General features: G+C 38.7%; 1 long non-coding RNA gene across 4 annotated transcripts in view; it reads right to left on the bottom strand.

Moving 5' to 3' along the window:
• Positions 1-23958, bottom strand: part of LOC138528759 (uncharacterized) — a 665870-nt gene that overhangs the window by 428804 nt on the left and 213108 nt on the right. For all 4 annotated transcript variants that reach the window (XR_011284229.1, XR_011284232.1, XR_011284231.1 and 1 more), the window contains exon 2: positions 8158-8244. This is a non-coding gene — a long non-coding RNA (uncharacterized lncRNA). The remainder of the gene's footprint in view (positions 1-8157; positions 8245-23958) is intronic.

The raw sequence follows: 23958 nt of genomic DNA, 5'->3' as shown, positions 1-23958 counted from the left end.
TTTTATGAGATTTTAGCCAGCGATTATGGCATTTTATTAGATCACAAATTTGTTTCACTATCAGCGACTCATCAGACCCTCCTCTCTTGGAGTCAATCAGTACCTTGATATTATGGCGTAATTTTCTTATTTCGATTTGAATGGCTTTGTAGTTGTCATTCCATAGAGGATGCAAAATGTTAACTCTCTCCAAAACGGATTTGTATTGACGCGGCTCGACAATAGAGCTTTGAATATTGACCAAGGTATCCTAGAAATGCTCAATTAATTTATCATCTAAGTACGGCCAGGAAGAATAAGTTTGAATGAAGGGAGGTAACAGTTCCCGAGCCATAGATTTAGCTTGATCAATATTGTGGCATTTCTTTAATATACGATTCAAGCCATCATTCAACAATAGCTGACCATTTTTGTCATATGTTAATAATGTGTGAGCTTTTTGGTTGACGTCAAAGAGAAGACATAGGGGCAGGTGATCACTTTCCTCACGACACACAACTCCCATATCTTTAATATAGGGCAAACCTAGCGCATTAGAAAATATATAATCAATTGGAGCTGCAGAGGAGCCTGCTATGCGCGTGGGGGCCAACAGCAGATCACTCATTGTGTTACCATTCAAGCGTGTTTTATTATGGGATTGGAAAAGTTTAAGCTACTTTTTTTCCTTGTATGTTGGAATCTTGTATGATGGGGTTAGAGTTCTTTGTGTGATCCACCATTAGCTCTACTGGGATAGTCTCACCTATTTTGGCATTGAAATCACCAACGAGGCAAACTGGAAAAGAATGGGAATATTTATTTAGTGCAGCATCAATCACTTTGATGTTTTTTTAAATGAGTGGCATTTTAGGTGGGTCATAGACATTGATTAATATCACGCTAGTATCCGCATTCGTAATCTTAGCTATTAAGATATTAGGTGACGACTGAGGTAATTTTTCTATTGTCCACGGACTCAAGACCGATATAAGGAGCCCGCCTTTCAGATGACCCATCAGACCTTTTATGGCCACTTCGTGGACTGTGGAACGATTATCAATTTCGATCTCAGCTGTTATCCAAGTCTCTTGGAGAGCGACTATATTATATATGTCGATGTTACTTAAGAAACCATCCACATCGAACATATGTGTATGACCCCGGGTGTTCCAAGAGCAGAGAAATTCGGGAGATATTGGTCACTTCCGTGTTCCAGAGAAATGGTCCCTAAAGGACAGAGGCAACCATTGCCAATATCCTTCAGGGATTGCCTCAATGGACGGGGCGTCTTTGCAGACAACTTCCCAGATGTCAACTTAAGAGTCTCACTAATGCAACATGATTTTGATTTGTTTGTGGTAGTGGCAGGAAAAGAGTCATCATTCTTAGTTGTTTTTGCTGCCACAGTCGCCAAAGTGTTGATAGGTTGTTTAGTCGATGGAATCACAACAGCTTGGGTGATATAACCAAGTGTAAGCAGATTTTCTTCGAATCCGAGGACATAGGTGAGAGTGGCGTCATTTTTGAAGCACACATTAGATGTATAATGGTTAGTTAGCTCAATTTGGTCTACAAGGAAGATGCCATTTGATGTTATAACACGAAGTGGGACTATCTCGTGAAATAGCTTTAAAATTGCTGCTCTGTTTAAGGGGACACACGATTGGACCGAAGCGATTTGTGTTAATTGGAGGGCTGCCATAAGAGGACCATGAGGGGAGATACCTTTGCTCGTTTTTGGAGTTGAGTTTGGTTTTCCTTTCTTTTCTACAACACCTTTAAGCCACTGTTTCAGTAGAGTCATTTGACGTTCTTCAGAGGGAACGACTTCAGTGGGCAATAACATTTTTTTCTTGTTTATTTTCTTGGCTTTCATTTTTTTGGGGACTGTGGTGGACTCCATATTAGATGTCGATGGGAGTGTCTTAGACTATAAGGGATTATCTATGGTAACAATCGGGTTGACATGAATAGGAATACTAGGGGTATTTTGCGATAGGGAGTTTTTGGGAGGGCCAGGAAGGGTAGCATTTATTTTACATTTTTTCGCTTTGTTTGTTATTTTGTTCCGATACATAAATGCCTGGAAGGTACGATTTGTTTTCCTCTGTTTGCGCTGGGGCAATGATACACAAGATGTGAACTTGCTCACAGCAGGATGAGGAATAAATGGTGTTAACCCAGGCTGTGGCATAGCATGAAAGCAACATTTACTACCCAGACTCTTGTGTATCAGCAAAGATTGAATGTCAATTTTTGATTCCAGTAACATACATTTTGACAGTAAGGATGTAAGCAAATTTTCCAAAGCATCAGATTTATCATCAGAGGACATACTAGAGTCGAGCTCACCATCATCGAGAATCGGACCTCGGTCGGTAATTACACTTTTTATTGCTGGATCATCCACATAATTAGATGACTTACCAGTTGACTTAAATTTAAATAATGGTTGTATATTCAATATTGGATCAACAAAGTTGGAGTTTTCTCTTGTGGAAAAACAAGGCACATGGGGGCCATGCTCATTTAAGACTGGCAAGCCCATAGGTTTGGACGGTGGCGTAAAGTATAAGGGGGTAGTTATGGGCTCACCAATAGATAGTTCAAGATCTTGACCCAAATATTCAACCTCCATTTCTTCCAGTTTAGAACCAGGTAGATCTATGGTGCATGTAATAGAATATGCAGGAGACGCTACAGGGACAATATCAATTAGTGATGCTTGGGCGGCCTGAGGAGATAACTTGACCACAACATTCAGCATGTTTACATTTTTTTGGAGTAGATCTTTGTCTGCATACGTAGGGGGAGCTTCTACTATTTCAGAATCCGGTTTGGGGACTTTTGATCCACCCAGTATATCATTTAAAAGCTTAGAGCTGACACAGCCTAGCTCACTGGATAGCTCAGTTACTAATGCATCGGTGATGTCAATACAATGCTTATTAGACGCTTGTAGCAACAATTGTGCCCGTAGGGAAAATTGTTGTTCATTGTATAAAAGCAGATCGTTTTTGGCAAAATAGGCAGTAATATGGTTGTCCTGGAATGGCACACGCGTTATAACCTTAGGAATACATATCCGCCTATTCCTCAAGGTTTTGTGCATTTCAAGTTCACGTATGTGGTCTGCCAAAGCATTAAAAGCAAGTTGCTGCGTGATTGTAACAGGATTTAAATGGTCTGAAAAGACTGCTTACTGGGGACTGATTAGGGTATAAACAGTGACAACTAAGTATAAATAAATTAATAAATAAGGCCCAGCAAGAACACAGGTTCGTGTTTAAATCATACCAGACACTTATTTCACAATAAGACTAGCACGTGTTAAACAGGGCAGTGATTTGTAAAGCACATAAAATCACATAGAACTGCACAAGCTATTACAATGAAAAAATTCCCAAGGAGATGTAAAAACACAAATTAAACACGAATTAAAATTCAGTCAAGACTTTTACCCCCTAACAGAGTACGCTTTTCATTTAACACTTAAATCACAGTGGACAATGCACGATCATAAAAGTACTCACAGCGATCCTGAAAAGAAAAGCAGAAAATGCTATTACTGGCTGTATTTGGCAATATAAGAATAAATAGCGCCTCGCACCTCGTACCTCGCCTCACAGTGTCTGTGTCAGCCTCACAGCGTCTGGGTCAGAAATATAGAACAGGTGTGGGGCACGTTCATGAAGGGCTAAGATTAAAATTGGCCACTCAAGGAGGCAAGAGGGTTAGATAGGAGCCAGGCTGCACGCCGTATGTATAATGTTGGCAACTAACAACACGAGGATTCAAGAATGGCAAAGGAGGGGAGCTGTCACCGCTGTTCCGCTGCGAACAGCTACTTTGGTGCTACTTCTGGAGCGCGTGATGTCTCCTTAATATAGCGTTGTAAAAGGGGTGGAGCCTGATTCCCTAAAAAAAATGGATATTATGATAGTATTAGTTACTATAATTCATTAGTAACATATATAATTATATGTTACTATACTAAAGTGCATGTAGAGTCCATGGGCAAAGAAAATCCATCAAAGTCCATTAAGGAACAGCATTGTACGTTGTACCAAAAAGCACTGTAGGGAAGGTTCCACAGAGTCCTCCAGCGAACAGCTACTTCGGAGCTACTTCTGGAGCGCGCGCTGGAGCGTGCAGAGTCTCCTTAATGTAGCGTTGTAAAAGGGGCGGAGCCTGATTCCCTAAAAAAAATGATATTATGATAGTATTAGTTACTATAATTCATTAGAAACATATATAATTATATGTTACTATACTAAAGTGCATGTAGAGTCCATGGGCAAAGAAAGTCCATCAAAGTCCATTAAGGAACAGCATTGCACGTATTACCAAAAAACACTGTAGGGAAGGTTCCACAGAGTCCTCCAGCAAACAGCTACTTCGGAGCTGCTTCTGGAGCACGCAGAGTCTCCTTAATGTAGCGTTGTAAAAGGGGCAGAGCCTGATTCCCTAAAAAAATTATATTATGATAGTATTAGTTACTATAATTCATAAGAAACATATATAATTATATGTTACTATACTAAAGTGCATGTAGAGTCCATGGGCAAAGAAAGTCCATCAAAGTCCATTAAGGAACAGCATTGCACGTCGTACCATCAAGCACTGTAGGGAAGGTACCACAGAGTTCTCCAGCGAACAGTTACTTCGGAGCTCCTTCTGGAGCGCGCGCGCTGGAGCGTGCGGAGTCTCCTTAATGTAGCGCTGTAAAAGGGGCGTAGCCTGGTTCCCTAAAAAAAATGATATTATGATAGTATTAGTTACTATAATTCATTAGAAACATATATAATTATATGTTACTATACTAAAGTGCATGTAGAGTCCATGGGCAAAGAAAGTCCATCAAAGTCCATTAAGGAACAGCATTACACGTTGTACCAAAACGCACTGTAGGGAAGGTTCCACAGAGTCCTCCAGTGAACAGCTACTTCAGAGCTACTTCTAGAGCGCACGCGCTGGAGCGCATGGAGTCTCCTTAATGTAGCGTTGTAAAAGGGGCAGAGCCTGATTCCCTAAAAAAAATGATATTATGATAGTATTAGTTACTATAATTCATTAGAAACATATATAATTATATGTTACTATACTAAAGTGCATGTAGAGTCCATGGGCAAAGAAAGTCCATCAAAGTCCATTAAGGAACAGCATTGCACGTATTACCAAAAAACACTGTAGGGAAGGTTCCACAGTGTCCTCCAGCAAACAGCTACTTCGGAGCTGCTTCTGGAGCGTGCGGAGTCTCCTTAATGTAGCGTTGTAAAAGGGGCGGAGCCTGATTCCCTAAAAAAATGATATTATGATAGTATTAGTTACTATAATTCATTAGAAACATATATAATTATATGTTACTATACTAAAGTGCATGTAGAGTCCATGGGCAAAGAAAGTCCATCAAAGTCCATTAAGGAACAGCATTGCACGTCGTACCATCAAGCACTGTAGGGAAGGTACCACAGAGTTCTCCAGCGAACAGCTACTTCGGAGCTACTTCTGGAGCGCGCCCGCTGGAGCGTGCAGAGTCTCCTTAATGTAGCGCTGTAAAAGGGGCGTAGCCTGGTTCCTTAAAAAAAATGATATTATGATAGTATTAGTTACTATAATTCATCAGAAACATATATAATTATATGTTACTATACCAAAGTGCATGTAGAGTCCATGGGCAAAGAAAGTCCATCAAAGTCCATTAAGGAACAGCATTGCACGTCGTACCAAAAAGCACTGTAGGGAAGGTTCCACAGAGTCCTCCAGCGAACAGCTACTTCGGAGCTACTTCTGGAGCGCACATGCTGGAGTGCGCAGAGTCTCCTTAATGTAGCGTTGTAAAAGGGGCGGAGCCTGATTCCCAAAAAGCACTGTAGGGAAGGTTCCACAGAGTCCTCCAGCAAACAGCTACTTCGGAGCTACTTCTGGAACTTCTGGAACTTTAGCAATTTTCTCAGCAATTACAGGTCACACTGATTACATGTATGTTTATTTTTTTAGAGAATTTCCGGACGATTTTGGTGAGATAAAATTCATCCACCTGCGACTCAGGGAAGTGTAATGGCCATTTAAAATGTGTTTTGGTCTGATCTAAAAATGTCCCAAGGTTAAGAGTCAGTGAACAGGTGGAGGTTAAAATTAGGAATATGGGTAATAAACTACATGTTCCTTAATATTAAGCTTTTTGTAAATGTGGTTTAAATGTGGCAGATGGATGTGCAACATGGTGCAGACCTGGCTGTTGTTTTATTAAATTCTCCCTGATTAGCTGAATTTGGAAAATACATATATTATGGCAGTTACTAGTAAATCACAATGTGTTTGACACTTTACTAGTTTGTGCTAAAAACTTGACATGAGAAAAAATGGGGATTGCAAATGGAAGCTGCCATATGTGGGTTGCAGACTCCAATCCCAATCCTTAAAGAGGGGATGGATTTGGGAGGAGAGAGAAGGGTAACTGTCCAATCCTATTTCCGAGAACTCTTGCAGGGTACACCCCAGGATTGTAAACCTGATGGTGTCATTGCTGCTATATTAATTCGATGCACCATGAGGAAGGGAGAGAGCTGCTGAAACTTATCATCTGTTAGCCACAAGGAATCACCAATGGAGATTGCATCTGGGTGGATCTGTCTAATGATAGGGAGGCCTAAACAAGCGGACTCTATGGTGAAGCGCTGGGGACCATCCTTGAGAGTGGAGTGACCAGGCCCCTGGCCTGTCCTTCCAGTGGGTGCTGACATGCAGCTGGCTTTTCTGAACTTTAAACAGAGGTTTTCTATGTAAGAAGAACTGAACCATTTGCAACCAACAGGAAGGAGGGTCTGCTGGCCTTAAACCCTGTTCCTTTAAAACTGTGTAGATCCTTAGCCTAGTCAACAAAAAATATTAATTTAATTAATTCCCCTTGGAAGAAGACCAGAGGGTCATTTTTGTTAAAATTCAAAAATAACAAAGCTAATTCCAGGTGTGCGCTGAAAACTGTAGACTGTAATTTAATTGGGTGTTCCTATTTGTCATGCTGACCCCGACTTCTTTAGGAAGAGGGGTGCATTTGTTCTTAAACCAAAACTATAAAAAAAAATTCCCCATTTTACCATCCAGCTTCCCCAACACAGACCTTTAACTGGAGGGGGGTCTGAAATCTGAAATTCTCAAACCATCGCCATTTTTACTGTCCAGCTTCACAAATGGGCATTTAACTCGAGGTGGGATCTGAAATCCAAAATTCTTAAATCATTCAAATTTTTCTGCCTTACTTCCCCAACACCAACCAAAGAAGGGCAAGTCTGAAAAACAAACTGATACATCACACTGTGTTCATTTTAAAGCAAAAGTGTGGGTGAAATAATAATTGGCGTATGCATTTGAACAAATTTGTAAAACAAATCTGCTAGCCTTTTAAGTGCACAGGAAGATCGAAATTGGGCAGCACTACGTTTGTAATTGAGTGTGTTCACTGACTATCAGTAATTATTTCTTGAATTAAAATTTAGCTAAAGTAATGTGATTTGTTTTTTCCCAATGAATTTGTGATTTATTTGTGTAACAAGAGTTTAATTTCAAACCACAAAGAAGGTGGTGTATCTAGTTCAGTGTGATTTCAATTACATATAATTCAAATAAAAACACATATATTTCCTGTACACAGGTCTGGTTCTTGGCTCATTGGTAGCTCAGGGCGAGGGAACCAATGGGCATGATATGAGACTGAGATATGGGCTGCAAAATAACTAATATTAAACAGTTTATTGTGTGACACCTAGATGGGGAGGGAAGGAACACCCCGTGTTGTGGGTGGCCTCTCAATGAACCGTTACACTTCGGGTACACCAGAGAAATTGCATCAGGAGATATGGAGAGGAGCGAGACAGGAGGGTGGACATTTGGAGTGAGAAGAGGAGGTTTGGTGTTTCGTTGTTTCATCGGGAGGTAAGGAAATGAGCGGGGAGAATAGGATGGGACATTTCAGTTTTGCAGAAAACAATGATTTTGTAAATGGAGAATTTGCAGTAAATGTCCATTCGAAGAAGAAAACAAAAATCATGTTTTCACTTAAAAACCTCCAATATTGGCTGTCATTAATCTTTGTATGTCAACTTATGTATTAGTCCCAGTGACTGTTCCATTTATTACCTTCCACAAACTGGTCAGAAGGTCCTTCAAACTCACCCCATTGTAAGAAGATCACTGTTTTCTGTCAAATCTGATTTCTTAGCTGGTGTATGTTCTCTTGTGACCAAAAGAGCATTGTTCCTCCTGTATATAAATATAAATGAATAAATAAATATAAATTAGAAAATAATACAAACATGCATGATTAGGAAAAAAAACAGTGTGCTTGGCTGAACAATATTGCAGAATGACGTATCAGGACGTATCAGGAATAGGGCAACATTGCATGCCTTCAGAGATTCCTTACATCCAAAACAGGCACTGTGTGTGCAGAATGGGATTTCTTGGACACATAATTCGATTTGTCCCACTTAACATTGCCTTTGGAATTGTCCCCAAAGGGAATTTACAAGGAATTATATTCAGATATTTGATTTATAACAATAAACAGTATTTTAAATTGTAGTTTGTCACCTCTCACTCAGCTAGGTAAGTATAATTTGAAGAAACTTAGCTAGCACCAAAACACTGTCAAAGGGACACAATAGAATTGGGAAACAAATGTAGATAAGGAGAAAGCAGATGTATATCAGATATGGTATTTCTCCGAAACATTGATGGCACAGAATTGCATTGTGAGCTTTTTTTTCGGAGCCACAGAAATATATTATATTATATTATATTATATTATATTATATTATATTATATTATATTATATTATATTATATTAGTGTTATAGCACTCTCCTCTCCTTGTATTAAACTGAACATTTTACTGGATGTTAATGATATGTTTTGTGCATTCTTTAGTTTGTGAGAAGTGACTTTATAGAGAAATAGACTGTCTATAGCTTTACAATTTTGAAGACAGTGATTCACAAAATTGCTATGTTTGCAATATGACATGGTTAGGTTATTGTTGAAAAGCTTTTCTGCATAATTAATTCTTTTCATGTCCTGCCTTTCTTGTCCTCTCTCCTTACTTTATAAGTGGGTTTTAATTTGTTGATTTGCTTTCGAATTGTCAGATTATCATTCTCATAATAACTGTTCACATTTGATGCTGTCAACATTTCATCCCATTGTAGTCAGATTTTGCAGTCGGGTTTCCGGTTGCCTTTTAGGTGCCAGAAGGTTGTACTAACTTGTAACTTCTTTCTTTCATTTTATATGTGTTCATGATCACAAACATGTAATTTAAGTGTAATGGACCCTACTTCAATCTCGATTTGTCAGTCGGAAGTTCTAATGCATTGCAGATTGCATCATGTGACATTCAACAGATTGCTGGCAAATGAAATGCAGGATCTTCAGATTACTTTAAAGGGTCAACAGTTTAATATCTTATCCTGATGTTCTTAAATAACTCTGTCTCTACCAAGAAAGACGTTGATCCTGTGCAAAACATTCCACATAATGCTTAAGAATGTGTGCTGAATTTGTATGGTCTCATTTCAATGACACTAGCACAACAGTGGAAATATCTCAACTATTGTTTTATCCATTATATCACAGATTCCCAAACCACTCTGATGAAACAGCTCTAGACCTGGATTAAGTTCTCCCAACAACCTATTAGCATAATCATGAGCAATCATTGTGCAACACCATCAAGTGTTGGTGACGATTGTCTGTGGGAAATGAGAGGATTCATGTATTGGCACAAAGAATGCTAAATATACGTAGACTCACATTGAAAGAGATCGAGCGACTACAGAGAACCCAAACAGCCAACATTTCCAAGAGTTCTTGCTTTTACAGGAGGCTAACAGAGATTGACTCTTGCTCAAAGACCAACATCATTGTCAGAAAAGAACAGAGACAAAGATCACCAATACGTACAAAAGTGGACAACCAAAGTGACCACTTTCCACGACTGATTTATTTGAATCAGGGTAGAGTGACTGGGGATTCCATTTCAAACACTTTTTTTCACTTTCCTTCATCTCCATTCTCCTTCCCTTTCTTATTTCTACACTTTGTCTTCTTTTTTTTTGTTTATTTCTCTCCTCCCTCTTGTCCCTCTTTCCGCCTTCTTATCTCCTTACCATACCACTGGGCTCTCATTCTCTCTTGCCACCTTGTGCTCTGTTTCACTTCCTGCACATCCTTCTATCTTCTCTTGTCCACAGCCCTCATTCCCACACCCATCTCTTTTCTTTCGGTTTCTTCTGTTCTTTGTCTCATTTTCCCAACTCTGTGCTCTCTTTTCTCTACTCTTTACCCACGTTCACCCCACTGTATCCTTTTCCCACTTTTGTGAGAGTTGCACATCTTACATAGGGTGACGCTGCACCTGACACAAGTGCAGTGAAAAGGGTACTATCATATACAAAAACAAACCTCTTACTGGCTGTTTGGAAAGCTAAGTTTCTGTTGTTTTTGCCTCTCCTTGAAGCCTGTTGTCTGCAGTAAGATTGTCTTTCAAATGCCTCTTTGATGCAGTCTTGCACAATACAACTATGTTTTGTGTATACTCATTACCTTGCCCACAATCTGGAATGCAGCAACTTTTACCTTAAAGTGGGGATCAACAAATGAAGGCAAAAGGCACTCCCTACTTTGTTTCATGCATTTTAAATGTGTGTCATTCTGAAAGATTGCAAGTAGTTGTCTCACCAACTGCACAATGTCTGTCTCATCTTATCATTTCCAGTTGTTCTTCAGAACAAGATTGTTTCAAGTATGTTGGCCAATGGAAGTTCCTCACTCAGTGAAACCAAGCTTTGACTAACACACTGTTTGCCTCTGTAGGAAACAAATGACCATGGACATGAGCTGCCATTGAGTCGGGCTAAAGAAGACACCATCAAATGCTTCACTGTGGCTGCAGCTGCAGGCACCAACAACATTGTTTTTTTCACAAAGCTGCTCAAGCATATACAATATTGAATCAAGTAGTTTGGAAGTGTCATTTTTAGAGGGTGTTGGAGTTTGCGATGCATCTAAAAATACACCAATACATTTACAGCATTGTATGATCAGCTGCAATAAGAGCAGCTGCATGGTGCCACAGTAAGCATATTCTGGAGAGGGTAGCAAAGATGACAAAAAGAGTGACCACAAGGCGGAGAACAAGTTCATAGCATGCCACATACATTGTGTTTTTGAGTCTTAGTGAAGCAATGACATTGGATCCGTGGACAAAAAGTCTAATAGTAGCGTACATGGAGTCAGCCACTCTGCCACCACCTGCTCCACTTTATCCAGATTTCTGTGTTGTAAACAAACAACAGAACCTTGAATACACAAAGTGGTTTGTTGGTGGACAGCATGTAGCTGCTCTTGAGACTTTCCTTGTCTCCTCTTGAGAAGACCGTGACCCAGTACACATTTACAGTCATGTAACCAATACTGTATCCAATTGCCCACCTATTCATGGTGATGTGGACTTTCCCACTTTCTGACCTGTCCATGGCCTTACCCACCACAAGAACCACTGCACCATACAATGCAGGTACAGCTTTGCATGAAAAGTAAGCCAGGCATGTTATTTGCAAGCAGGCATCATCACTTGGCTTCCGCTCTCTGAGACCTTGCTTTTCAACAAAGGTCTATAGCAGAAGGTTTCAGACAGCATTGTTATCAATCTAACATTGAGCATGGTTATGATATTATTCTGACTGTGCACATGTGACCCACTGTGGGTGGGCTGGAACATTATTCACCTACCTCTACATTATGTTTGGATGCTGCTGATAACACTTACGTATAAACTGCTTTGCTCCAGGATTGACACACCTGCCAGTTCTGAGTTCATAAAATGTGGCAGTGCCAGCATGCTGCTGTTTGTTGGCTCCTGAGGTTATTCTGTGTAATATGTTGTTCCTACTTGTGTGCATGATGTCAGTTCATATTTCCCAAACATGATGGTGTGCCTAGACTGGTCAATGGCTCACCACATGGCACAACCTTTCAGCACAGAGTGCAGGTGGAAAGATTGTGCTAGTGACACTGTACAATGAAATACTACACCATATATTTACACTGTAGATAAAGGGTCTCAATGGCTGTTGAGCAGAGGCAGCAAACAGGAAATCTGGTGGCATCCCACATGGTGCACAGGTGCAGGGGGTGGTGCTCATTGCTAGGATAGTCTGCTAAGTGATATTGTTGATTGATGTAAGCCACAGTCATCTCAGGGTCTCTAACATGTCGCAAAGTAGTGTACACAGAACAGGGTGTTATGATGGTATTTATATACTCTCATCCCCTGTGCTGATAGTAGGTACCTTTCAGGCTGCATTTATTCCTCCAACCCTCCCTCCACACTGCTGCAGTGGTTGGACTCCGCCTCACTGCTCATAGCCATGAAATCTATACACACACTACTTCAGTGTTCCTTTATGAGAGGAAGATATGTAGTCAATGTTCTGGTCATCCTCATCATCACCATCAACCTTAACATCATCACCACCATTGACATCTTCGAAATAATAGTGCATAGTTGTTTATGCTTAATGGTGGGAGATGCGGTGGGTGTGCTTGTCTGAGGAACATCCATCTCCTCTAAATGGGGAATAGGGCATAGCTCTGTTGACATGGCCTACTTCTGAGAGCTGCAAATCCAGTTCCACTCTAAATCGTCTGCCACAGATTAATTGACAGTATATTCAGCTGGCATTTCAGCAGAGCTGTGCAGGACTTAGATATTATGCTGGTCTGTGCAACAAGGGAGCTCTGGGGCCTTTTTTACTGCTGATAAACTGTGATTTTAGGGAAGTTGGGATTTGGGGTTGCTGAATTCAAGCAAACGAAACAGATGTCCGATGTGACATTGGAAGGAAAAATAGCCAGCCCAGAACAGTTTATCTTTGGTTATTCACTATAATGTTGTACTTAAACATCAGTCAATAACTTATTCTACTACACAAGATTTGTGCATCCCCAGCAATTGCAGCAGCTACTATTTTGTCAGTGAACCATGCAACATTTCACGGAGCCTGCCTCTTCCCTCCCATGTTTGACCTTTGACAGTAGGACAACCCATTTCTTGGTGGCTTTTACCTCAAACAACACAGACATAGGCAGCCCCTTATCCAAAAGGAGATAGTGCTTATGCCCAAAACCTGGGCCCATCACAACCACCTCCAGCAATTTTTCCAGCAAACACATGTTCTTTTCTGTTCACCTCAAAATAATTGATCTGCTTGATTTATGTGTTAGTGCTTCCCAGTCATAAAAGCTGTCCCAGCACAAATTGCTCATACGGCCTAGTGATTAGTAAGCTTAAGGAGATGGTATGTTTTGTCACACATCCAATCAACATGCCATTGATGCCCACAACCTGTGATCACTCTCCTCACCTCCAACTATTTTTCTGCATTAAAGTATTCCAAAATTATTTTCTGTTCCCCAACATTCTTCACATGCTTTTTTGTGTGAGTGTATCCATTCAGACCAGTTGGCCCAGAGCAAGTTCCTCCTCTGTCCCAATTCTCAAGCAGGTGATGTGGTGTGTTGTGTCACACAATGAAATAACCTTTCTCTAATGCTCAACACCTCTGGTCACCACCACCACTTTCAACGATTTTCCAGCACACCAATATATTTTCTGTATATTTATATTATATATCTATTTTCTATATATTTCCTGTTCCCCAAAAACATGTCAACTGCTTGTTTTGTGTGTGAGTATGGCGAACAAACAAGCTAGCCCACTGCAAATTGCTCCTCTGGCCCTCTTCTCAGAGTGCTTAAGGAGATGCTCTGTTGCGTTACAGAGCCAAATAACCTGTCACTAATGCCCACCACTTGTGATCACTGCCTCCATCTTCAAAAACATTTCGACACCACCACATTCTTTACTGTATACTCACTACAGTACAATAGAACTGTTAGTTTTGTATGTAAGTGTGTCTGTTCTAATGAGCTGGCCCAGTGTGAATTCCCCCTCGGCCTATGCCTCAATGCCCTCAAGCAGGTGGCATGATTTTTCACACAGCCAATCAACCTGCAACTACTGCCCACCACCTGTGATCCCCATCCCCACCCAAAACAATTTTACAGCATCTCCAAATACTTTCATTCCCAAAACAATTCAAATGCTTGTTTTGTGCATGAGCGTGCTGTTCAGACAAGCTAGCTTAGCACACAATCCAGCTCTGACTTACTACTCAGTATGCTCAAGCACATGGTGCTTTGTATCACACAGCCAATCACCCTTCCACTAATGCCCTCCATGTGAGACCACTTCTACCATCTCAAACACATTTTCTGGCACCACCAAAATATGTTCTGTTACCCCAAAACAATTCAGCTGCTTCTTTTGAGTATTTGTGTCTTTTCAAAGAAGCTGGCCCACTGAAAATTCTTCCTGCAGCCTACTGCTCAGAGTGCTCAAGCATGTTTTGTGTTGCTTCACAGAACCAATCAACCTATCATTAATGCCCACCACTTTCTTTGAATCATTGCCAACAACTCCAGAAATGTTTCAGGCACCTAAACATTCTTTACTGTACCTTCAAAAAAATGCAACTGCTTGTTGTGTGTAATAGGGTGCATGTTCAAACAAGCTGGCCTCGTGTGAATCACCTCCACCTCAAGCCTATCCTCCTTGTGACAAAATAGGGAACTCAATACTTGTGCCTGAGCTTGTAGTAGATGAATTATTGGTTATTTTTATTGTTGTTTTTGCTTAATTCTTTGGTGAATGTCATGCCTGTCTTGTTGACACATGTTTCGGCCAACTGTGGCCTTTCTGAAACCATGCTAATCAAAGATTAGACAATATTCACTTGGTTCAAATCAGAGAAAGCCTTGCATAAGGGATAGTTCACAGTCAATAGACCTGCCACGTATGTTCTGCCCCTTTAACCAGAGCCACCATCACTGACAACTTTTCCATTCCCATGAATTCTGTTCTGTTCCCGCAAAACAATGCAACTGTTTTTTTTTTTTTTTTGTGAGTGCATCCATTCAAACATATTAGTCCTCTGGCCAACTGATCAGGGTTATCAAGGAGGTGGTGTGTTGTGACAAACAGCAAATCAACTTCCCACTATTGTATGCCATCTGTGATCATTGATACCATCCCCAACAATGTTTTCTGCAACCCCAGATACATTTATGTTTCCCAACCAGAAAATCAGCTATTTGTTTTGTATGTGAAATTCCTCCTTTAGCCCACAGCTCGGTGTGCTCAAGGGGGTAGTGTGTTGTGCCACACACCAAATTAACCTGCCACAGATTCCCACCACCTGCAATGACTGCCAACACCTATAACAGTTTTTGCAAGACTCCCAAATGCTTTATTGTTCCCCCAAAACAACACAACTGCTTCTTTTGTGTGTGAGTGCTCCTATTTAAAGAGACTAAACCAGTGAAAATTCCTCGTATGACCAACTGCTCAGTGTGCTCAAGCATGTGATGTGTTGTGTCACACAGCCAATCACCTTGCCACTAATGCGCACCACATGTGACCTCTGCCACCAACACCAGCACATTTTCGGGCACAACCAAATTTCTGTTCTCCAAAACCATTCAACCGCTGTTCTGTTTGTGAGTTCACTGAGGAAAACAAGCTCACCCAGCACACATTCCTCCTCCTTTATACATCTCAAGCATGTGGTGAGCTTCATCCCATAGCTAATCTACCTGCCATTATCAACTGCTTTTGTGTGTGCATGAGTTCAAATAAGCAGCCCTAATGAATCTGTTCAAAATACATGTTTGAGGTGCCCGGCAGAAAAAGTGAAATATCTCAAACAAATCAACAGCACATTAACTGCCACTAATGCCCACCGCCTGTTATCCTCAACACAACCAATTTCTGCAGCATGTAAGTGATTTCAACCCAGCACTCCACCTAAGTCACTGCTTAGCGTGTGATGCACAGCCGGAACCCTTAATTATATATTTTTGTCTGTAAGTTATTTTATTTCTGAACTGATGTACCTTTATATCACGCCCCTCTCTTTGAATCCCCCCGGTCTCACTGAACCAGGAAGCAGGCTGTTTTGCAAAGTTAAAAGATTTATTTTTATGAATTTGAACAATATATATAACACACTATTAATATTTATACAATGATCACCACTGGGTGATGTCACAACAATCAACAATCTTTTTAATCAGAATGAGTATGGATAAGAAAAATAATGCAGCATGCAATAATACTTGATATGGATGGGAAAACAATGCAGCATAAAATAATACTTGATATGGATAGGAAAACAATGCATAGTCACTTTTTCCCCCTGTACACTACTCAATCCCCCCTAATATGCAAGAATGAAGAGATGAAGGTTTCAGGAATAAACAATCTCAACCAATGCAGTTTCAATCCCAGTCCCCCTCCCCCCCCACCCCAGCAAGCAGAGAGAAACAGGAATGATTTCAAAACAGTTCAAATGCTTTTGAATGTGGCTCGCAATGAATGGGAAAAATCACTGAAAAATGTATTTAATTCTGTAAATTCGATTCAAAACTAGTGGGAGCCACTTTGTATAGTTTCAGGTAAACACATGCAATGATGATTGAATAACTAGCAGGTTGAAAACTGAATTCTGAGGTCGGATGCAAAGAATAGCTGTTTTACACGTGATGAAATTGAGCCAAATGCAAATTCACAGCAAACTTTTCCACGCGCGAGAAATGCTATAAGGAGTTGGAATATATATATATATATATAAAATATATAGACTACATATAATCAAACAAAATTACATGCACACTCTATGATCAAATCTCAAACAATAATATTTGTACAAACACATAATTGGTTTTAATTTTTTCAATTTATATAATTACTTACATTTATATAGGACAAGCAGGCTATGACATTGACTCACTATTATGTGGAAAAGCAGGCTATCATATTGACTCACTATTACGTGGAAAAGCTTAGTTACAGGAATAGTGGTATACAGTGCTACATTATGAATTTCGCAAGCCATAGTGAAGATATTTTCTTTCCTACAGTTAGTCATAAAATAGTTTTAATGGTTTTGAGGAAGGCGCTGAGCATTTCAATTTAAAAAAATCTATGTCTAAATTAAAACAGTGCTATATACAAACCAAATTACTAATTTCGTTCTTTTACAATTGCAGTGAAGACCATTCTCCAGAAAAGAAGCAGCCGAATTTGAAGTACAAAGAACAACTAAGAAGCAAACTACTCATTTTAGAAAAAAGTAAGTACAAAGTTACCATAATATTTGATTTATTACTCAAACACACTGTAAGGTTAATTCATGCTATTTCTGTGCTTAAAAATAGAGATTCTACACCATTCTGACCAAAAATCCCCCCGTCTTAAACAGTGATGTACTGGCAGAATGGCCCACAACTTCTTATTTTTCGACACACAAATTACCCAACTCAGACGCTAGAATTTAGATGTTGTAGAACAAACAATTGTTTTAATTGTATAGCTTTAGATATACTATTTATACTTCTCCAAACCACTGGCTTACTTTTTTCTGTCATCTGAACCCCAGTTTAGTAACACATTAATTCAAGAATACCCATCCCTAGTAGTTGTACTTCCCAAAGCACAATCACACACCATTACATATATCTTTATCATCTTACTCAAACACTCAAGCACACAACACGCATGCTTTCCAGAACACCCCAACCCATACCTTCTGTATTTTTTTCAACAGACCCTAAAGAATGCCTACCAAAAAGCAACTCCGTAGAAAGGAACGCACAAGTAGAGCAAATGAAAAGAAAACTCTCCAACATAAACATCCATCTATAGCAGAATTTGTTAAAAAAGTTGAAACACAATAGCTAATACAGTCATGTAGTGAAACAGAAGAAGTTTCTAGTACAAAAACGTTGCCTCCTCTATCAAAAAGTAAAACAAACCAAAAAACAATTACAAGAAAATCAACTATTACTACAAATAAAACTTCTTCTATAAATCTTGATGTAGTACAAAGTAAGCATACCAAGAAACGTATTTTAGCCAAAATGTTCCGTCACAAAGTCCTTCAAAATCTCATGAAAACTGGAGAGAAACCAGGTTCAACACTTCAAACCTATCGTAGAAAAAGTAATCTTACAGGCGTTGATAGACAGTGCAATTCTTCTCAAAAGAAAGTTATTTATTTTAGTGTTAAACAGAATAAAAACACTAACAAAACTAATAACTAAATTACAAAAAAGACTTCAAAATAAATGTAATGTCAACAGAAATAACTTCTTAAATATCTGTGGAGGTGAATGGCAACAAACTACAAGCACAGAACCATACTTTAATGAAGAAGCGTACAAACAAAAGCAAACAAATACAATTGCCATACATAGCAGTGGTTGAGGTTATGAACAAGTTAATAATACCGTAATGGAACAAGAAGTACTCCTTACAAAAATATGCCCTGAAAATGTAGATTTACCACTCCATTCAAGTGAATCAGAACATCTAGTGTACAAATGGCCATGCACGTCAATGTGTAACATTCCCAAAAAAATGTTCAAGTCTTTACGCCAATTCCTCAATCAATATGTGAAAAGCAAAGACAAAATCAAAATTAGACTACTGCAAAATATGGATGCTTGTCCAGTACGCAAGTACACAGGACTACAAGGACATTCATTGGCCTGCATTACAGGACCTACTTGCAAAACAACCTTCCATGATATCAAAAGGATATCAACACATCATGCAAGTATAAGAAATCTAGTTTATAAACTGTACTATGCTAAAAGTCCTGCTTTAGCACTAGCCAATTTAAATAACATTCTTCAACATGGTACAGCAAAAGACATACTAAAAGAAATCGACTATAACCAGACAACATATTTTGGAAGTGAAACCCACTTACAAGATGAATTAGCTGTAAACCAACTTCGTAACAATTCTGCACATGGCAACCTTTCACTACACACATACAAAAAAGAAATACTAAAATTTGAAAGTACTTCAGCTGAAGTACCAAACCAGGTGTGTACATGTTGCCGCAGAACTTTTTATAAAAGTAACACAAAGACTGTAGACCTATCATACAAAATAGAAGACAATGAAGAATCTAAATGGTTTGAATTAGCTCTCTACCTTATAGCAGAAAACAAATACGAAATAACTGACCCCATAATACTTTGTAGTTACTGCACTACAAAACTAGACAACAACCAAACTCCTTCACGTGCTATCACAAATAACTTGGAATTATATCCACTGCCAAAACCCCTTCAACAACTTAATTTATATATGAGCATCATAATTCAAACAGTGCACCCATTTCAAGCAATAATACGCCTTCAACCAAAAACTGCAAAATTACCTCCCTCTGAATTAGTGAAAGGTATTCGTGGAAAAGTAGTGTATTTACCATTAGATCTAAAAGAAAATGTGCACACTCTAGGAGTGCAACGTCCAATGCAACAATCTTTAATTATCTTGGTAAATGGAGTATCTACAAAAGACAAAAAAATGTGGCAACAACTGGTAGATTTACATAAGGTTAGAGAAGCCCTGCAATATCTTAAAGAGAATAATGAATATTACAAAGAAATTAATATTGAAGAAAACTTGAAAGATACAACTGAAATAATTCAAGAGACACAAGAAGCTGGTCAATTTGAGCTCCTAGATCCTGCTACAATATCAAACACTTTAGACCATTATACAATTCATCCATTGCACTCTAATGACACCATAGAAGATGCACTGGAAACGTACCAAATGCGTCAAACAAAACGATCACCAATCAGCATATGGGAAGAAAGTATAGAAGCACGTGCTTTTCCTCTACTCTTTCCGACTGGCAAAGGAGGAAGATACGATGATAGACCTATTCAAATATCAGCATCAGAATATCGCTCATTTTGAATGTATTCTGAAGATCCCAGATTTCGACAAAATGTGGAATACATATTCCACCTACTCTTTGAAAGTGAACTAGCACCTTTATGTTACAGAGTTGCACACATATTAAAATCAGGATCACACTTTCAATATATGACAGCTACACAATTATTACAAAACGTTCAATAAAAAGATGAGGTTTTACAAGCAAATCTTACAAATCTATTAGCAAATATGCGTGGTACTAAAGAGTACTTGTTTCGACGTCATGGAGATGTACGTTGTATGATCAGAAACCTTGGTCCACCCACTTAGTTTGTTACATTAAGTTGTGCAGAATATGCATGGGAAGATTTACATGCTTTCCTATGCATATCAAACGAAAACAAAACAAACATAGATATACTAACACCTGGAGAACTTTGTTCTCAGGATCCTGTTAATGTTTCAAGATATTTTCACCATTGCTTCATTGCTATGCTACATTTTATTTGTAATAAAACTGTTCCTCCCCTTGGAGAAGTGCAACACTTCTTTTGGAGAAAAGAATACCAAGTCAGAGAAGCACCAAATGTCCACATGCTTTTAAGGATTAAAGATTCTCCTAAATTTGGTCAAGACAGTGATGCCACTGTTTTACAGTTTATTGAAAAATATGTCACTTGTGAAATTCCATCAGAATCCATAAATAGTGATCTTCATGCAAAAATTTTACAATTCCAAAGACACAAATGTGGCAAATATTGTCGACGAAAATACAAAAACAAAGGGAAATACTACACCAAATGCCGATTTGGTTTCCCTAGACCAGTTACAAATACAGGTCAAGTGAACAACCTCATGTCTTCAGTTAGACATAGTGTTAAAGGTAGGTCACCTAAAAATACATATTGCATAAAAAGAAAAGAAGAAGAAAAATATATCAATGATTACAATGCAATCATTGCCCACTTATGGAATGCAAACATAGATGTGCAGTACATTGCAGACAATTCTACTGCAGTTGCACGATATGTCACAGCATACTTAACCAAATCAGAAAAGGCAGAGCTGCAAGACCTCTGGAATGACCTGTCATCAGATAAAACAGTGTCTCAGAAATTATACAGCTTGGGAATAAAAATGCTGTCCCATAGAGAATGTGGATCCTATGAAGCAGCTGATTGACTAACTGGTAATGCATTGTATGGTAAATCTACAAAGATAGTATGACTAAGTCTTGGTCCAGCTAAATCAAGAAAAAGAGTTCTAAAATCATACGAAGATATAGAAACAATAGCCAAACATGATCCCAACAGCAAAGACATTTTGAAAAACAATTTATTAGACACATACTACCCAAACAGGAGTACCACTTCGGAAACCATGTGTCTATACCACATAGCCCAAAACTAAACATACAAAAATAATATAAAACCTGATGAACAAAACCGTAAATACAAAGTGACAAACTGTGAAGGCAGCTTAGTAAAACTCACCAAACCAAATTTAATTAATCATATCAAATTGTCAAATTGTCAAATTTGTGCTTAAACTTGGAGTCCTAATTGCCCGTAGAGTTCCCCAAGGGTACTGCACGTGATTCTGCCTAACAACCATGTAGGTCAAAACTCCACATACAAAAATAATATTTAAACAGATGAAAAGAAAGAAAGATACAGAGTGGAAAATTGTGAAGGCAGCTTAGTGAAACTTACCAAAATGAAGCTTAATTAATCATATCAAATTGTCATTAAAGACTCCTCAACATAAAGAAGTATATCACATGTCCTTGCTACAACTCTTTAAACCATGGAGAAAAGAAGAAGAAATACTAGATAACTATGACTCATATGAAGACGCTTTCAAAGCAAATGAAAGCAGTATAACTGATGTAAACTTTGCACAGTACAAAACAATGTTGCACAATGAACAGCAACACGAAGAAGAACTCCAGGCCCAACTAGATAAGGACACTCCTGACAGTAGTCAACCTTCTGTCACAGGAAGCCAAGAACCAATGGGAGACCCATTAATAACAAATGACGCAGAATTAGCTATGATAGAAGTAGAAAACACCATGTGTCAGTATGAAGTTAAAGAAGACTTAACTATACTACAATCAAAGCTAAACAATGAGCAACGTAGCATTTTTCAAGAAGTAACAAAAGAAATTGCACATGGTGTACAACATGAAAATAAAGAATGCACCTGTCAAAATTACAAACCTATACTATTGTATGTCAGTGGTGAAGCTGGTTCTGGCAAAACATTCCTAACCAAAATCATCAGTAAGTTCCTTCAACCATTGACAAACAACAAACTGTCAGCTGTTGTCACTGCCCCCACAGGTTTAGCTGCCTACAACATAGGTGGTGTCACTTTACACCGATTACTACTCCTGCCAGTAGAACACCAAAACAAATTAGATTATTACAAACTTTCTGCAGAAGCTGCAATGGAACTATGCAGAGTATTGAAACAAATGAAAATGCTACTAATAGATGAAGTGAGCATGGTGTCCAACCTAATGCTGGCTTTGATTCACCTCAGATTACAAGAAGTACTCAAAACAAACTATCAAGAGCTCTTTGCATGAAAACACATTATTGTTTTCGGAGATCTTCTTCAATTGATACCAGTAAAAGGTGAGCCTATGTTTAAAACATTAGGACACAAACTCTGCCGTAAAACTGTTGGCAGCATAGGAAATGTCAACCTTTGGCAACATTTCCAAAACAGAGAAATAACAGAAAACATGCACTAATCTGCAGATCTCACTTATGCCAACATCTTAAAAAGTATCAGAGTTGGTATACTTTCTAAAGAAGCAGAAGCAATATTAAAAACCTGGCACATTCATGCACTTTATGGGGATAATACATGTACTACAGATGTTATGGAACAATTAGCCCAAAAAAATGTCAATTGTATGGCCTTAATGCCAACTCTTGCAAGCTGTTTCAAATTCAATGAAATAATGTTAAGTAAAGAACTGCAACCAATAATGGAAATTAGCGCCACAGACAAACTAGATGTACATGGAATGACACAACCCATGTGTGACCAAGCCACAACAAGACTAAATAGTTTAGAAAAATCAATCTCAAACACAGCAGGCTTGGAAAAGATATTAAAATTATCCCTAAATTGCAGAATAATGCTGAAACGTAACCTTGACGTGGACCAAGGACTAGTTAATGGAGCACTGGGTACAGTTGTTGGCTTTCAAACATACCCACATGATAACAAAATTCAGTTTGTCAATATTCTCTTTGACAAACTTTCAGAAGTAAAAAGAATAGGACGCTCAACAGCTCGATTCCTTCTCTTCAAAGACATGTATGTAAGCAGATAACAATTTTCTCTAACTCTTGCATACGCAGTCACGATTCATAAATCACAAGGTCTTACCCTAGACAAAGCAATGATAGACATTGGTAACACAGTCTTTAAAGAAGGCATGAGCTATGTAGCACTATCACGCTTACGTACACTTGACGGTCTATTTCTAATCAACTTTAATGCAAGTAAAATAAACGCTGACATTCCTAGCATTTTAGAATACAATAGACTTTGTTCACTATACACTCCCCATCTAAACACATATTCTGTTCCACAAAAAGTAAAACATTATAAAAGAAAAATAAATCAAACAGAAAAGCAACAGGATGTCACTGCAAATCCTCGAAAGAGAGTAAACGGAAGTAATACTTCATCAAGTGCCACAAGCAAAAAAGAATCAATTAGGGAAAGTAAACCAGGTACTTCTTCAAAGAAGGAAGAAAAACTCCAAAAAAAGCAGTCAGATACAGAACTACCTGGTCCATTTAAACTCTCAAATATAGTTGGTGTAAGTTGCTATGCAAATGTAGCATTGAATATTCTATTTCAATTACCACCAATTGTTGAGAACATTTACTTACACAGTACAGACCCATTGTGTTTGCAAATGTTAGTACTTCACAGAAATGCAGCAAACAATCCTGACAACACGTATAGTGTTTATGGAATAAGACAAGAATTGGACTACTGTGCTGGAATGGTGATATTTACTATAAACCCACAAAAAGATCCACAAGAATTTCTAATATACTTACTATTAGTACTGGAAAACAAAAA

The sequence above is a fragment of the Ambystoma mexicanum genome, chromosome 7q (assembly GCF_040938575.1).
Source record: "Ambystoma mexicanum isolate Mex_15411 chromosome 7q, UKY_AmexF1_1, whole genome shotgun sequence".
Lineage (NCBI taxonomy): Eukaryota > Metazoa > Chordata > Amphibia > Caudata > Ambystomatidae > Ambystoma > Ambystoma mexicanum.
The sequence above is the reverse complement of the archived record's forward strand: the minus strand, read 5'-3'. Positions and strand labels throughout refer to the sequence as shown.